An 18,354-nucleotide genomic window follows, 5' to 3' on the forward strand; every position below is an offset into this window, starting at 1 on the left:
TACGCCGAGTAAATTGATACCCAACATGTCACGCTTCAAAATTGCGCCCGCCCGTGGAATGGCGACAAACTTTTACCCTTAAAAATCTCCACAGGCGACATTAAAAAAATTCTACAGGTTGTATGTTTTGAGTTACAGAGGAGTTCTAGGGCTAGAATTATTGCTCTCACTCTACCAATTGCGACGAGACCTCACATGTGTGGTTTGAACACCGTTTTCATATGCGGGCGCTACTCACGTATGCGTTCGCTTCTGCACGCAAGCTCGGCGGAACGGGGAGCGTTTAAAAATTTTAATTTTTTTTTTTTATTTATTTTACCTTTTTATTTTTTATTTTACACTGTTTTTTAAAAAAATAAAAAATGTGTCAATTTTATTCCTTTTACAAGGAATATAAACATCTCTTGTAATAGAAAAAAGCAAGACAGGACCTGTTAAATATGAGATCTGGGGTCAAAAAAGACCTCAGATCTCATATTTACACTAAAATGCAATAAAAAAAAAATTGTCAGTTTGTCATATCATATGTCATAGCGTAGGACCCACTGATAATGGGGTACTTTGACGCAGTAGGGGGCTTAAGCACTATATGGCCATATGATGTGACCAAATCCCCTTATTTTTGCTTATTTGCTGAATATGTTCAGTTGTTTTAAATAGCCTTGCCAGATTTAAATGTCATTTTTGTATGTGTGCGCTGTAATGTTTTGTTCTGTTTGTATGGTCTTATAGCTGCACCATCTTTAATTCATGTAATCAGCAGTATATCGCAGTCTTGGGACTTCTATCAGTGTCTGGTTAAAGCTTGTAGGAGTTTTCATTCTTCTCTATCTGTCCTATGGGGCTGCAGGCCCCAGACCCCCCACAATTACCGGCCAGCGTTATGAGGAAAAGGCCCTTGTCCCCATCAACATGTGGACAAGGTGCTTTGGGGGGGGGCAAAGCAGATAATCCCTCAGATTTATCCTGGGATTGCTGCTGTGAGAATGCTAAAAAAAAATCAGTACATAGTTGTATGAGGGCATTATCAATTATAAATATATTTAAAAAAATATACATTTATAAATAATAGAAAATATAAAACGGAAAATTTATATCAAATACTTACCGTAATTTTCCTTTCCTGATGGACTCCATGGCAGCCTACGTATGGGTTAATCCCGCCTCTCATACCTCATAGGACCCCACTCCCATAAATCTTTGCTTCTAGACAGAGACTGTGTTCCGTAACTTAGCCTACTCCAGCAACTGGGAGGGAACTCCTGCTGCCATGGAGTCCATCAGGAAAGGAAAATTACGGTAAGTATTTGATATAAATTTTCCGTTTTCCTGACAGACTCCATGGCAGCCTACGTATGGGAAATAACTAGCCATACACACCCGGGTGGGCAATTGCTGGTTAAAGAAAAAAAGGTTTAATTGGCATCATCAACAGATAATACGTGCAAACCAAAGTTAACCGTAGACAAAGAAGCCGGTTCTACACAATAGTGTGTCATAAAAGTGTTAATTGATGACCATGAGGCCGCTTTACAGATTACATCTGGAGACACATGTCGGGATGCTGCCCATGATGTAGAGACGCTCCTGGTAGAATGAGCGGTTACCGCCTCCGGAGGAGCCAAACCCTTAGACCTGTATGCCCATTGGATAGCTTGAACGATCCATGATGCGATGGTTCTGGAGGAAGCCCGTAAACCCTTGTTCTTGCCGTGAAAAAGCACAAACAGATAATCAGACTGGCGGAAAGAAGCTGTGGCTTCTAGGTATTGTTTCAGAACCTGCCCAACATCTAGAGGGTGAACATTAGAGTCCTCAGTGGATCTGAAAGTAGGGAGGACAATCTCCTGATTTTCATGGAAGATGGTTGTTACTTTAGGATTCGATCCTAACATGGGGATCAAGACTACCCGGTCTGGGAAGAAGGTAAGAAAAGGTTCTTTGTATCCTAGGGATCCAACTTCAGAAACTCTCTTGGCCGATGTTATGGCCACTAGAAAGACCACTTTGAGAGAAAGCTCTCTAATTGATGACTGATCCATATGCCGTATTTCCTTTTTTGAGAAGAAATCCAAGACGAGAGGGAGATCCCATTTAGAGAATCTTGGTCTTTTCTGAGGCCTAAGCCTTATTGCTCCCTTGAAGAACTGCCTAGTAAGGGGGTGTCTGGCCCATGATACGCCTGTGAAGGCTGAGATTGCCGAAACCTGGACCCGCAAGGAACTCACCGATAGGGACAGATCCAGGCCAGTTTGTAGAAAACCTAAAATGTCCTGAATCCTTGGATTACTACAGGATCCATTGGTGGAAATCACATAGTCCGCAAACTTCGCCCAAATCCTCTGATATACTCTGTTGGTGCCCGCTCTTCTGGCATTCAACAATGTAGCAATAGCTGTACTAGGACAACCTAGAGCTTCCAACCTTCTCCTCTCAACCACCAAGCCATCAGATGGAGCTGGGATGGGCAAGGGTGAAGAGACGCTCCCTGCAGCAGGAGATCTGGTCTGGACGGGAGAGGGACCGGTTCTCGGTAACTGAGCTGCATCAGGAGAGGAAACCATGGCCTGTTGGGCCAAAACGGAACCACTGCCAGTACCTCGACATTCTCCCACCTGAGCCTCGAGAGGAAACGAAGAATGACTGGAACTGGGGGAAAGGCATAGGCCCTGTGGAATTTCCACTGGTCCGTCAGGGCATCCACTCCGAAGGCCTGGGGACAGCGACACCTCGTGTAATATTTCCCCAGCTTGAAATTGCATGGGGATGCGAACAGATCCACTTCCGGCATCATCCCTAGAGACAGGAGCCAATCGAAAACTTCGGTGTGGAGGGACCACTCGTTGTTGTCCAGGGTGACTCTTGAAAGGAAGTCCGCTTGGACATTTTGAATTCCTGGAAGATAAACAGCGGATAGATTTGTTAAGTACATCTGGGCCCAGGACATGATCGGGCTTACTTCCCTCAGTAAGGCGAGACTGCGGGTGCCCCCCTGTCTCTTGATGTATGACACTGCGGTCGTGTTGTCCAGTCTCAGGAGAACTGAGGCTCCTGATATCAGATGGAGAAAAGCTTGAAGGGCACGGAAGGCAGCTCGGAGCTCCAGGACATTTGAGACTATCCCTTGGGATGGGAAGTCCCACCTGCCCTGGGCTATCTCCGTCAGACAGAGAGCGCCCCAACCTCTGTTGCTCGCATCCGTTGTCACTGTAATCCAGGAGACAGGAGCTATGGAGTGACAATTGAGGAGGTTTTTCCGTAGCAGCCACCAAGGGAGGCTCTCCCGCATGGAGGTGGTTACCCGCACCAGATGGTCTCGAGACCCTGGATCCCATTGCTGGAGAAAACCCTTCTGAAAGGGCCGCATTTTCCATTGCGCCCACTTCACCATGGGGGCTGTGGCTACCATAGTGCCGATTATTTTGAGACACTGAGAGGCTCTGAGGAGAGTTGCTGACAATGCTAGGCGAATTCTCTCTCGAATTACCGGAATCTTCTCCAAAGGAAGAGAGATGGTGCTCTCCACTGTGTTGAATAGGGCCCCGAGGAATACTAGAGTTTGTGTCGGAACTAGGTGACTTTTCTCCCTGTTCAATAGCCAACCGAACTCTGTCAGAGTAGATATGACTTGGTCCCGATGTGACAAAATCTGTTCCCTGTCCTGAGACAGTAGGAGTAGGTCGTCCAAGTAATGGTGTAACCGGATGCCTCTTACTCGGATTAGAGCAACTACCGCCAATAAGAGCTTCGAAAACACTCGAGGCGATGTTGTGAGCCCGAATGGGAGACAAGTGAATTGGAGATGCCTCTGGCCTACTGCGAATCGGAGATACCTCTGGAAATCTTTTGCGATCGGCACATGAAAGTAGGCGTCTTTCAGGTCTATGGAGACCAGCCAATCTCCTGGTTGAACTGTTTGTCGGATTGTCAGCAGGGTTTCCATCTTGAATTTTTCCTTCTTGATGAAGGAATTTAGATGTGTAAGGTCGATTACTGGCCTCCAAGAGCCACTCTTTTTGAGGACCATGAAAAGGGGGGAATAAATTCCAAGAAATTTTTCTTCTGATGGAACTTGAATGGCGGCCCCTTGGGCAATCAGGGATTCTGTATAAGATAGAAGAATTTGTCTTTTTTCTTCTGAGAGCGGAAGGACCGTAGGCACAAACCGGTGACTGGGTGGATTGGTGAAAACCCAAGTGTGACCTGAGGAGACCGTTTTGACGGTCCAGTAATCTTGAATCGAGGCTGCCCAGACGTGCTGATACCGGAGTAAACGAGCCCCTACTTGCACTACCTGGACAGGCATCGTATCAAAAGGACTTGGAAGTGTCCCGACCACTTGACGGGGCTGACTTTGAGGATTTTTGGCCTGAAGGCTGGCCTCTCCTCCAGTTTTTCCTAAACTCCCGACCAGGTCTGTAGCGACGAGCATCTCTAGCGCGTTCTGGTTCTTGTCTAGGTTGAGTCCTTCTTTGGTTAAGGATACGACGGTCCTGGGGTAAGAATCCTGACTTGCCCCCAGTAGCACGGGAGATAGCAGAATCCAATTTATTTCCGAAGAGAGAGGAGCCTTCGAAAGGAATCCTGCACCAGGCCTGTTTAGAGGCAGGGTCTGCAACCCATGGGCGTAACCAGAGGGCACGTTTTGCTGTAACTGATGAAAGCATGACACGTGCCACGAGGCGAATAATGTCGATGGATGCCTCTCCCAGGAAGACCGAAGCCAGTTTCAGCTCATGTATTGGAGAGCTCTTGAATAAGTCCTCAGACACACTTCCTAGAGCTGCACCCACATCATCCGTCCAGGACTCCATGGCTTTTGACAAAGCTGCGAGGGCCAGAGCCGGTTTACAAGCCATCCCTGCCGTGATATAGATACGTTTTAAGTCCGTATCAATCTTCCTCTCCAAACCATCCTTGAAAGAGACGGTATCCTCTAGAGGGAGCGTAACATGTCTCACCAGCCTCATGAGAGCTGCATCAACAAGGGGGGCTGATTCAAGATGTTTTACCTCATCATTCTTGAAAGGATACATCTTCGCAATCTTGGAAATTAAAGAGTTTTTCCTATCAACTTTACCCCATTCATCCAGGATAATTTCACCCAGTTCACCCAGGAAGGGGAAGTTCGGGCGATCCTTCTTAAGGTGTTTAAAGTATTTCCTCTGTTTAGAGGGTGCTTCTACTGGTTCCTCCCATCTCAATGCGTCTTTAACCGCCCTGACTAGTTGGGGAACCAGGGAAAAGTCAAAACCTGCACCAGGTTCAATTATCTCTGCTTCGCTGTCCGAGGAGCCGCTAAAAGAGAGACTATGATGAGATGGGCCTGGAACTTCGGACTCCATATCTTCAGCAACTGGAGTTATAACAGAAGGAGGAATTACTGCTCGGTCAAGATCTGCTTTATTAAGAGATTCCTGGACCACCTTCCTGACCAGAGCCTCCACTTGCTGGTCATCAGCACCTCTTTCCTTTGTGGCTCTTGAAAAGCACAACTCACAGAGAGATTTACCCTCTGGGACCTGAGTTTTACATCCCCAGCAAGCTTTCCTCTCAGGGCGGCTGGAATGGCGGGGGGAATGATGGCTAGATTTAGACCTTGACCCCTCTTTGCGGTGTCTGGAAGATGACCTAGTACGTCTAGAACCTGACGTAGACTGGTGATGATGAGACCTAGACTGGTCTTTTTCTTTATGTGCCGATAGCTGTGGTTCAGACCTAGAAGGGCTGAAGGGGAAGAAAATAATACCTTGTTCCTAAATAGTACTCCAAACAATACAGGCAGAATGAAAAATTTAAAAATACTTCATCCTACCTGCGGTGTAAGGGTTGGCCACTAGGGGGCGGTGAGACATCCATGGCGACAGAAACAAAGGACTGCAAACACAATCAATAAGAAACCAATAACTACCAATGTATACTTTCACTTTCTCTTTCCCCTATTTGGAGAAAGAGACCTAGACACAGGAAGGTACAACAAAGCTCCTTACCTCAGAAGCCAGAGAGATGGACACAGGGAAGCCGCTGCCTGAGCGAAAGAGCATCCCAAAGCATAGCTGTATGTGACAGCTATTTGAATCTGCCGCCTGTGATGACGTCATCGCGGCCACAGCGTCCCTGTGCAGTTGCCGTCATCGCGCGCAGACTGCGCAGGTGCGAACCAAGCCTCGATCTCAATCGAGACTTCGCAGCTGCGCAGTCGGAGCGGGGAAGCGGCGGACTGGAACGCAGATGCGTCCCAGCCGCCATGGCCATAGGAAAAGGCATTTCGGACAAAACAAACACACACAACAGGCTGCCAAAAAAAAATTCATAGACAGAAGTATACATTACCACGGCACCTGAGGGGATCCATCCTGGAATGGGAGCAAGAGGAGCGCTCACCGCACGACCGGGGTAATAATGAGGGAGGCCTCCCGCTAATAGCTGGGACGATTGGCCGAGATGCCGCTCCCCAGCCAATGGCCGGTATAATCAGCTCTTCAGGCATCAGAGTGAACCCCGTATGTCCGCCCTGCTAATAGCTGGGGACGCTGGACTCCAACAAGACACCGCCATCATCAAACACGTGCGAACCACCAGGACTGGATCCACAAAACTTCATAAGGTAAGAGATACACTTGGTCCTAGGAGGAGGACAAAAAAAGGAACACAGTCTCTGTCTAGAAGCAAAGATTTATGGGAGTGGGGTCCTATGAGGTATGAGAGGCGGGATTAACCCATACGTAGGCTGCCATGGAGTCTGTCAGGAAATGAATATTTCAAAACATAACACAGGACCATGATTTATAATTAAAAAATAAATGAACAAACATGTGCAAAAATGTGTATTTTTGTGTGTGTCTATATATGTTATTCCTAAAACCCCGCTTACACCCAGTGTAGCCTGAACATGCTTTTTACACACTTTTCTTATGCGTGTTTCTCACGCGTCACACATTAGTGCAGCTCATTTACTTTAATGGACTTCCCTGAGGGCGACAAACATGCCAAAGGAGCTCCCAGACCTTTTCAGGCATTGAGCTTTGTGCTTTTTTAGTTGCACATTATGCAGTGTGGAGAAATGAGCGTCTGCTGGCTGCATTTGGAGCGTCATTAAGGAATAATGGCACCGCCAGCGCAATGTGCGCTTTTCACACGTTCCCAGAACATGCAGATGTGAATACAGCCTAAAAATGGTAAGCAGGTGCTTGCGGGGAGTCATTGAATGTATTTCTGCCATTGTATTAATTGCAATGTGTAACTACTGTATCTGAACAAAGAACACTAGAAAGGAGATACGGGACTTTATCCACTTAAAGACCAGGCCTCTTTTTTAGATGTGTTGTTTACAAGTTAAAAACTCTTTTTTTTTTTTTTTTGCTAGAAAATTACTTAGAACCCCCAAACATTATACATTTTTTTCTAACACCCTAGAGAATAAAATGGCGGTGGTTGAAATACTTTCTGTCACAGCGTATTTGCGCAGGGGTCTTACAAGCGCACTTTTTGGAAAAAATACACTTTTTTGAATTAAAAAATAAGACAACAATAAAGTGAGCCCATTTTTTTTTATATTGTGAAAGATAATGATACGCCGAGTAAATTGATACTCAACATGTCACACTTCAAAATTGCGCCCGCTCGTGAAATGGCGACAAATTTTTACCCTTAAAAATCTCCATAGGCGACGTTTAAAAAATTCTACAGGTTGCATGTTTTGAGTTACAGAGGAGGTCTAGGACTAGAATTATTGCTCTCACTCTACCAATCGCGGCCATACCGCACATGTATGGTTTGAACACCGTTTTCATATACGTATGCGTTCGCTTCTGCACGCGAGCTCGGCGAGACGGGGAGCGTTTAAAGTTTTTTTTTTCTTATTTATTTTACCTTTTATTTTTTATTTTTACACTGTTTTTAAAAAAAAATAAAAAATGTGTCACTTTTATTCCTATTACAAGGAATGTAAACGTCCCTTGTAATAGAAAAAAGCATGACAGGACCTCTTAAATATGAGATCTGGGGTCAAAAAGATCTCAGATCTCATATTTACACTAAAATGCAATAAAGAAAATAAAAAGAAAATACAAATTGTCAGTTTGTCATATCATATGTCATAGTGTAGGACCCGCTGATAATGGGGTACTTTGACACAGTAATAGGCTTAAGCACTATATGGCCATATGATGTGACCAAATCCCCATGTTTTTGCTTATTTGCTGAATATGTTCAGTTGTTTTAAATAGCCTTGCAGGATTTAAATGTCACTTTTGTATGTGTGCGCTGTAATCTTTTGTTCTGTTTGCAATAAAACAGAAAAAAAAACACTTTCAATGGTATAGTTAACGAATAAAAAGGGGAATACTTTTTTATTCTTTACATACATGGTAATATAATGTATTGTATGTAGGAATTTAAATTTAAATGTACAAAGCCATCACCTATGCTTTTTTACCGGAGTGACTGGTATTTGCAATAAATAATAGTTGCATCCCATGTAGCATGCCCGCAGTCTCTGACCTTCCCCTGTATTATGTCTGCAGTCTCTGACCGTCTCTTGAATCATGTCTGCATTCTCTGACCATCTCCTGTAGTATGTCTGCAGTCTTTGACATTATGTCCGCAGTCTCTGACCATATCCTGTATTATGTCTGTAGTCTGTGACCATCTCCTGTAGTATGTCTGCAGTCTCTGACCATCCCCTGTATGTAGTCTCTGACCATCTCCTGTAGTCTGTCTGCAGTCTCTGACCATCTCTTGTATTAGGTCCACAGTCTCTGACGATCTCTTGTATTATGTCCACAGTCTCTGACCATCTCCTGCATAGCTGCCAACTGTCCCGGATTTCCCGGGACATTCCCGGGACTTGGACTTCATTCCCGGATTTGTTGTGTCCCGGGAAATGTCCCGAATTTGAATCCGCCGCCGCCACCACCGCCGCCGCCGCCGCTGCCGCTAGAGGTCGGCGGCCGGCGGAGCCATTTTGTTGAAGTTCAGGAAGACGGCTGGGGGGGGGCTAGACGAAGCTTCTGCGTCGCCGCCCACCCCCTGCCCCGCTCCGCCTCGGCCCGCCCCGCTCCGCCTCGCCCCGCCCCGCTCCGCCTCGCCCCGCTCCGCCTTGGCCCGCCTACCCCCCGCCCCGCTGCCAGTCTGATATGGAAAGGGGCGGGGGTTCTAGGTGGGGGGGAGCGCGCGCACCGCTGTGGGACACCTGAGGTGAGTGGGGGGGGGCACTGGGGACACCTGATGTGAGGGGGGGGCACTGGGGACACCTGATGTGAGGGGGGGCACTGGGGACACCTGATGTGAGTGGGGGGGGGCACTGGGGACACCTGATGTGAGTGGGGGGGCACTGGGGACTCCTGATGTGAGTGGGGGGGGCACTGGGGACACCTGATGTGAGGGGGGGGCACTGGGGACACCTGATGTGAGGGGGGGGCACTGGGGACACCTGATGTGAGGGGGGGCACTGGGGACACCTGATGTGAGGGGGGGGGCACTGGGGACTCCTAATGTGAGGGGGGGCTCCGCCGGGGACTCCTGATGTGAGGGGGGCTCCGCCGGGGACTCCTGATGTGAGGGGGGCTCCGCCGGGGACTCCTGATGTGAGGGGGGGCTCCGCCGGGGACTCCTGGTGTGAGGGGGGGCTCCGCCGGGGACTCCTGATGTGAGGGGGGGGCTCCGCCGGGGACACCTGATGTGAGGGGGAGCTCCGCCGGGGACATCTGATGCAAGGACGGACTCTGCTCGGACATCTGAAGCAAGGACGGACGGCTGGTGGCAGGCGACGTGGCAGGTGACACACTCGGGGATCCCACTGATTCTGCATTATGGTGAGTTGAATGATTTCATTTTATATTACAATGTAATAATAGAAATAATGCGCTTCAATCATCCTGACACCATAACAACCATGGTGCCGGATTGATTGAAGTGCTAACACCAGGTGTTTGGAGTATCTTTATCTGCTGATTGTTAAACTTTCTAGAATACACATATTTCTATTGTGTAGGATCTGGGGCTGCTGTCCCGTCATTTCCCTCTCTCTCCCCCTCTCTCCCCCTCTCCATCCCTCATTCATTTCAGACTCTAACCATACCCTCTAGAGCCACGCCCATTTAAGCCACGCCCACAATTTCACGTAAACCACGCCCATTTTTCGCCACAGCGCGCTTCGCGCGCCGCACTTATCTATTTTTGCTAGGCCACGCCTGCTGACGAATGCCCCGCCCCCTAATTATTGGACAGCTCCGCCTACAGCCACAAAAGTGTCCCACATTTTTTTTTTTACAATGTTGGCAACTATGCTCCTGTATTATGCCTGCAGTCTCTGACCAGTTCCAGTATTATGTCCGCAGTCTCTGACCATCTCTTGTATTATGTCCACAGTCTCTGACCATCTGCTGTAATAAGTCCACAGTCTATGACCATCTCCTGTAGTCTGTCTGCAGTCTCTGACCATCTCCTGTACCATGTCCTCAGTCTCTGACCATCTCCTGTACCATGTCTGCGGTCTCTGACCATCTCCTGTATTATGTCTGCAGTCTCTGACCATCTCCTGTATTTTGCCTGCAGTCTTTGACCAACTCTTTTAGTATGTCCACAGTTTGGCTACCTCCTGTTGTGTGACCAAAGCCTCTGATCATTTCTAGTCTGCAGTTTCTGACTATACTTGCAGCTCTCTGACTTGTTTCTATAGTGTTATACTAAATGTTATGGCTCCCTATGTCTAGAAGGTTCACCGGCTGTGCTTTGTGCTTAATGGTGTGTAGTAACTCAATGCAGCCATCCCTCAGAAGGTGGGAAATAGTAGACATAAGAAAAAAGTAAAAAATGTGAATAGCTGATTGTTGTGGGTTATATAGTAGAAGGCCGCACCTGATTGGATATAAATCTATGGAATAATAAGTTAAACCTAGGGTTGTCCCGATACCGATACTAGTATCGGTATCGGCACCGATACCTAGCATTTGCCCAAGTACTTGTACTCGGGCAAATGCTCCCGATGCTTCCCCCGATACCTGGAAGTCAGCAGCGATCGGCGCGTGGGGGAGTTACAAGATTCTCCCCCAGCGGCTGTCGGCTGCTTCAGTGACATACAGCGGTGATCGGTCACCGCTGACTGTCACTGCATCCTCCTCCATGCCCCCTCTGTTCCTCTGTCCCTCTCCGCTGCCCCCCTCCGTTCCTCTCTTCTTCTCTGTTCCCCTCCGCTGTCCCCTCCGTTCCTCTCTCCTTCTCTGTGCCTCTCCGCTGTCCCCTCCGTTCCTCTCTCCTTCTCTGTCCCCCTCCATTCCTCTCTCCTTCTCTGTCCCCCTCCGTTCCTCTCTCCTTCTCTGTGCCTCTCGGCTGTCCCCTCCGTTCCTCTCTCCTTCTCTGTCCCCCTCCATTCCTCTCTCCTTCTCTGTCCCCCTCCATTCCTCTCTCCTTCTCTGTCCCCCTCCGTTCCTCTCTCCTTCTCTGTGCCTCTCCGCTGTCCCCTCCGTTCCTCTCTCCTTCTCTGTTCCCCTCCGTTCCTCTCTCCTTCTCTGTGCCTCTCCGCTGTCCCCTCCGTTCCTCTCTCCTTCTCTGTCCCCCTCCGTTCTCCCCCTCCGTTCCGCCGTCCTCCTCCTCCTTCCTTTGTGAATGGACAGAGTCAGCTGACTCTGTCCATTCACAAAACTGAAACATTGTAATCTCCTGTGATTACAATGTGTCAGTTTATGAATGGAGAGGAGCCGCTGTCTTCTCTCCATTCATTCTCAGTGCAGCTGAGGCTGCAGAGAAAGAGACTGGGGAATCTCTATCCTCGGTCTCTTTCTCTGTCTCAAGGGGGAGATATCAGAGGTCTGTTAAGACCCCTGATATCTCACCAAAGCCCCCCAACAGGGCTGATTAAAAAAAAAAATATATCTATAGTGCAATAAAGAATAAAAAAAAAATTATTGTTAAAAATTGTAAATTAAAAAAAAAAACCCCCACACACAAACACCGTTCACCCCCCCCCCCCCCAAAAAAAAAAAAAGCCCTGTTAAAAAAAAAAAAAAAAAAAACACTGTCACGTGACATAAAAAAAAAGTATCGGTATTCGGTATCGGCGAGTACTTGAAAAAAAGTATCGGTACTTGTACTCGGTCCTAAAAAAGTGGTATCGGGACAACTCTAGTTAAACCTTTGCAATACCTATCTATTAGTAAATCTAAATGTGATTGTACAATCAGTTTGTAACACATGTGATCAGCTTTACTAATCTTAGTACATTGCTGCATGCCCTATTATATAAAGGCCCATATGTTATGTATCTTCATAAGTAGTATAATTTTCCCCACAATCTTTAATGTGGAACTAAAATTACACAAAAAAAATTGCACAAAGCTCCTTCTCTTGCTCCAGGTGTAGGTAGGGTTGCCACCTCATCCATTTTAAACTAAAACACCTTTGAATTACACAGGTTCTGAGGCAAATTTAATTCAGATAAGGCACCAAGTGAGTTTAATTACCATCTTAATCAGCCACAGAACCTGTGTAATCAATACTGTATGTGTTCCGTTTTAAAGGGATGAGGTGGCAACCCTACAGTAGGTGTAGGCCTCGGGTAAACAGGGTGTCTGTTTAGTCTCTCTGAACAACTTTTCTTAAGGACAAGGCCTATTTCTGACACCTGTTGTTTACAAGTTAAAATCCTTTCTTTTTGCTAGAAAATTACGTAGAACCCCCAAACATTATATATTTTTTTGTAGCAGACCCCCTAGGGAATAAAATGGAGATCATTGCAATACTTTATGTCGCATCGTATTTGTGCAGCGATCTTATAAACACAGTTTTTTTTTTTTTTAAATATACACTTTTTTGAACTAAAAAATAAGAAAACAGTAAGTGCCGGTTCACACAGGGGCGGCACGACTTGCAGGTCGCCTCAGCGAGGCGACCTGCAAACGACTTCCGAGGCGACTTGCAAAACGACTTCTGTATAGAAGTCTATGCAAGTCGCCCCCAAAGTAGTACAGGAACCTTTTTCTAAGTCGGAGCGACTTGCGTCGCTCCTATTAGAATGGTTCCGTAGCACAGAACGGGAGGCGACTTGTCAGGCGACTAGGTCGCCTGACAAGTCGCCCCTATGTGAACCGAGCCTAAAGTTTGCCCAGTTTATTTCTATGATGTGAAAGATAATGTTCCGCCGAGTAAACTGATACCTAACATTTCATGCTTCAAAATTGCGCCCGCTCTTGGAATGGCGAGAAACTTTTGCACTTAAAAATCTCCATAGAAGACGCTTAAAAATTTCTACAGGTTACCAGTTTTGAGTTACAGAGGAGGTCTTTAGCTAGAATTATTGATCTCACTGTAAAGATATAGGCCAGGAGCTGCAGGCGCAGCTTAACCACTTTATTACCGGGCATTTTCACCCTCTTCCTGCCCAAGCTAATTTTCAGTTTTCAGCGCTGTCGCAATTTGAATGACAATTGCACGGTCATGCAACACTGTACCCAAATTAAATTTTTATCATTTTTTTCCCCACAAATAGAGCTTTATTTTGGTGGTATTTTATCATCTCCGCAGCTTTTATTTTTTGCGCTATAAACAAAAGAAGTGCGACAAGTTTGAAAAAAAAAAAAAAACACAATATTTTTTACTATTTGCTATAATAAATATCCCAATTTAAAAAAAAAAAAAAAAAAAAAATGTTTTCCTCATTTTCGGCCAATATGTATTCTTCTACATATTTTTGGTAAAAAAAATCGCAATAAGCGTATATTGATTGGTTTGCGCACAAGTTATAGTGTCTACAAAATAGGGGATAGTTTTATGGCATTTTTATCTTTTTTTTTTTTTTACTAGTAATGGCGGCGATCTGCAATTTTTATCGGGACTGCGACATTATGGCGGACACATCAGACACTTTTCACACATTTTTGGAACCATTGGCATTTATACAGCGATCAGTGCTATAAAAATGCATTGATTACTGTAAAAATGTCACTGGCAGGGAAGGGGTTAACACCAGGGGACGATCAAGGTGTTACCTCAGTGTGTTTCTAATTGTGGGGGGAGGGGACCGACCTAGAGGAAGTGACGGGTCGTGGTTCCTAGCTTTTAGCTAGATCTGTCACTCATCACAGAACAGGGATTTGTGTGTTTACACACACACACGTCCCTGTTCTGCCTCTCGTGTCGCTTGTGGCCAGCGGTCATCGCTACCGTCTGCCACGAGCATCGGCGCCCCTGCAGTGCAGCGGGCACGTGTGCGCGCCTCCGGCTGTATAGTGATTGGTTTGTGCAAAAGTTATAGTGTCTACAAAATAAGGGATAGTTTTATGTCATATTTATTTATTTATTTTTTTTACTAGTAATGGCGGCGATCTGCGATTTTTATCGTGACTGTGACATTGCAGGGGGACATATCAGACACTTTTGATACCATTTTGGGACCATTCACATTTATACAGCGATCAGTGCTATATAAGTGCTAAATAAGAGAATAAAAGGGCTGCTATGGCCATTTAAACCCAAAGAAAGATGTTTGGTCTGCATTATTATAGTTTTTTAAGGGAGTCGTAAGTAGTAGTAAGGGTAATTGGGTAAGTGGCACAGCAGTCGTAACATGGACAATACCGCAGTCATGATCGCGGCGACACCTCACGTGTGTTGTTTGAACACCATTTATATATGCGGAAACGACTTGCTTCTGCGCGTGAGCTCGGAGGGACGGGACACTTTTAAAATAAAATCTCATTTATTTTCCTTTTTATTTTTTATTTTTACACTGTCCCTTAAAAAAAAATAAAAAATTGGGTCACTTTTATTCCTATTACAAGGAATGTAAACATTCCTTGTAATAGAAAAAAAAACATCATTAGATTGTAAGCTAGTTGAGGGCAGGGACTGAATGTACAACCTATTTTTAAAGCGCTGCATAAATTGATGGCGCTATATAAGTCCCTGTAATAATAATAATAAATAAATGACAGGGCCTCTTTAATATGAGATCTGGGGTCAAAAATACCTCGGACTTCACATTTACACTTAAAAGCAATAAAAAAAAAAAAAATGTCCTTTTTTTTTTCCTTTCAATAAAATAAAATTGTCCTTTTTAAGGCCGGAGGGCGGAAGTGACATTTGACATTGCTTCGGTCCTCCAAGGGCATAGAGTCGAGTGGGGCTATCATGCCCTCACTCTACTTCCTGCCCATCCTTCCCGGTGATCGGATCATTTCCGCCGCTTCTAACGGCTCCAGTAAGTGGCCGAGAAGCCCAGGAGGTGGCGGAGGGGGGTGCACCACTCTCGCCGCACATAAAAGTGATCTTGTGGCGAATCCGACGCTCAGACCACTTTTATGTGAAAGAGGCGCATAAAAGTGATCTTGTGGCGAATCCTCCGCTGAGACCACTTTTATGTGAAAGAGGACCGCCAGACGTGAATAAAAACACTGGGCCTATGGCGGCTAAAACATCGACGTATATTCATGGTGGGCGGGCCAAGTGGTTAAAAGATACTTTAACTGCTGGGTATTACACACTTGTTTTAGGTGCTTTGTGTGTTAATGGATTCCACTGGAAGAATATTAATTTATTTATTCTGGTCAATGGAAAATGCATTAAACCCAATATTTTTATGCGCTAGGTGCAATAGAATATTATTTGGTTGTCTGCGGGCTGGTCGGTAAGTTAAGCTTTGTTTTTTCCCTTGGATTTATCCTTGGCCTTGTTTGTAGCAATAGAATATTTGACTAGAAACCAATGTGAAATTCCACCTTGAAAAGTAAAGGATATGTTCACCTTTGGGAACATTTTTAGGGTGTAACGTGTAACATGTTCCCAATGCTGCAACGCCTCCCCGGTCTGCTGCATCTAGTGACAGCAAGCGCGGGATCTTCTCCCCCACTCGCTGTCACTATTTTAAAATAAACTCTCTGCCTGCCCGGGCCATGTCATTCATTCATTCACAGAGCTCTGTGAATGGGAAACTACAAGTACACAGCCTTTGCGGCTAGCCAACAGGCTAGTAATGTTCAATGAATCACCATGGCACTGTTGACTACTGTACAACTGTACTGTCCAACTACTCTGGTAGTCCATCGTCTCTTCCTGTCACTGTGTATCTGCCTGCCCGTATGAGGTACGAGCAGACAGATACACTGACAGTCTGCAGGAGTCCTGCATGGCACCCACGTTCTGCTGATTACGGGTGCAATGCTTTCCTGACTCCTAGTAAGAAAAAAAAAAAAAAATCCACATTTTTTACCTGCAAAAAGATGTGCATTTATTTTTATTTTTTTTTAAAACGTGAACTTATCCTTTAACCACTACAGCACCGGAAGAATTTACCCCCTTCCTGACCAGACCATTTTCTACGGAGCGCTACTGCGTCGCTTTAACTGACAATTGAGCGGTCGTGCGATGTTATACTGAAACAAAATTTATGTTGTTTTTTTTCCCCACAAATGGAGCTTTCTTTTGGGGGTATTTGATCACCTGTGCAGTTTTTATTTGTTGCACTATAAACGAAAAAAGAGCGACAATTTTGAAAAAAACCCCAAATATTTTGTACTTTTTGCTATAATAAATATCCCCGCCCCCAAAAAAAGTCTTCATCAGTTTAGGCCGATATGTATTCTTCTACATAGTTTTGCTAAAAAAATCGCAATAAGCGTATATTGATTGGTTTGCGCAAAAGTTATATCGTCTACAAAGTAGGGGATAGATTTATGTCATTTTTATTATTTTTTTTTTTTTTTACTAGTAGTGGTGGCGATCTGCCATTTTTATCGGGACTCCGACTTTGCGGCAGACAGATCGGACACTTTTTTGGAACCACTGACATTTATAGAGCGATCAGAGCTAAAAATAGCCACTGATTACTGTATAAATGTCACTGGCAGGGAAGGGTTAACACTAGGGGGGGATCAAGGGGTTAACTATGTTCCTTAGGTGTGTTTCCAACTGTGTGGTGGGAATGGGACTGACTGGGGGAGGAGACATATCGTTGTTCCTACTTAGTAGGAACACAAAATCTGTCTCTCCTCCCCTGACAGAACGGGGATTTGTGTGTTTACACACAAGTAAAATTTGTCCTATTTTGGTCTCCTGCAGGCTTTTTCCCAGCAACACAACTGGTCCCTCTTCGCTGCTTTCCAATGACATCATGTAAGTGAGGACAGCAAGGACCTCTCCACCTCCTGAAAGGGTGGAGCAAAGGAATGGAGAGTGAGGAGTAAAGCCCGCGCACCAGGGACCTCCTAATTTTTTTTTTCTTCAGCCCGCTGGGTTCAGGGTGTAACATATTACAAATCCACCAGCCCCTGCACCACAAAGGGAAAGTTTTTTTTTTCTACGGTATCCTCCCCCCCTCCAGTGCCACATTTGGCACTTTTTGTGGAGGAGGAGGTAGTGGGTACCTGGTTTTGACTTGTTTTTTTTTTTAATACTTTTTTTTCATAAGTCTGCAATAACAAAATGAATAATATCACATTTCATAATTTTCCAAGTCATTTGTTATATTAATCAATGCAAACCAAAAAAAAAAAGAAAAAACCAAAACCAAAAAGAAAATTCAAAAAGAGTAGAGACAGCTAATTACCCTGACTGCAGCACCCTCCTCCCCTACTTCTAATGTCCATCAATCAATGTCCTCTTCTAACTATGCCCCTCTTATACGTTATTAATTTCCACTAAGAATCAATGGTGAATTCAGCCATCTATACCAAATCTTATGATATTTCTGAGGTGTTCCTCTATGCTCATATGTTAATTTCTCATATGAAAGTATTTGGTTTATCGCTTTAAGCCATTGATCCCTTGAGAGTGGTATTTGTTGCATCCACCTAAGCACAATTTGCTTGCGTGCCATGAATAGAGTTTCCTGTAGGCAAGTCTTGGTATATCCAAGTCCACTTCTGGTTCTCAACCAGCCCTAGCAGGCAAGTTTCCAAAGTGAATGGGATGCGGTCTCCCAGCACTTTTAATAATATATCCAAGACCTGTCTACAGTATCTACTACTACCCGGGCAAGACCACATTAGATGCACAAAATCAGCCCCTGGTTGCTCCCACTTCTGGTCAGATCGCAGCGGCAATCTGTATTGAAGTTCAGCCCCCTTCTCCTTCCCCCTGCAGCCTTCTGGGACACATCACAGGTCCCAGAAGACTGCAGGACCATTCACAAAGCACAGCGTAGTTCGCGCATGCGCAGTAGGCAACCAGCTGGGATTTCGCAAGTCTTCACTGCTGGTTTCACTTAGTTAAGATGCCAGCGCCTAGACCCGAAGCTGACTGAAGAATTAGCTCGGTTAAGGACATTGCGGGATCCCCGGACAGGCAAGTGTTCTTTAACAGTTCATTGGCACCTGCACGCTCTCGCAAGGGCAGCACATTTACCTGCGGTGCGGTGCACAG

Source organism: Aquarana catesbeiana, linkage group LG13, assembly GCF_042186555.1.
Source record: "Aquarana catesbeiana isolate 2022-GZ linkage group LG13, ASM4218655v1, whole genome shotgun sequence".
NCBI lineage: Eukaryota > Metazoa > Chordata > Amphibia > Anura > Ranidae > Aquarana > Aquarana catesbeiana.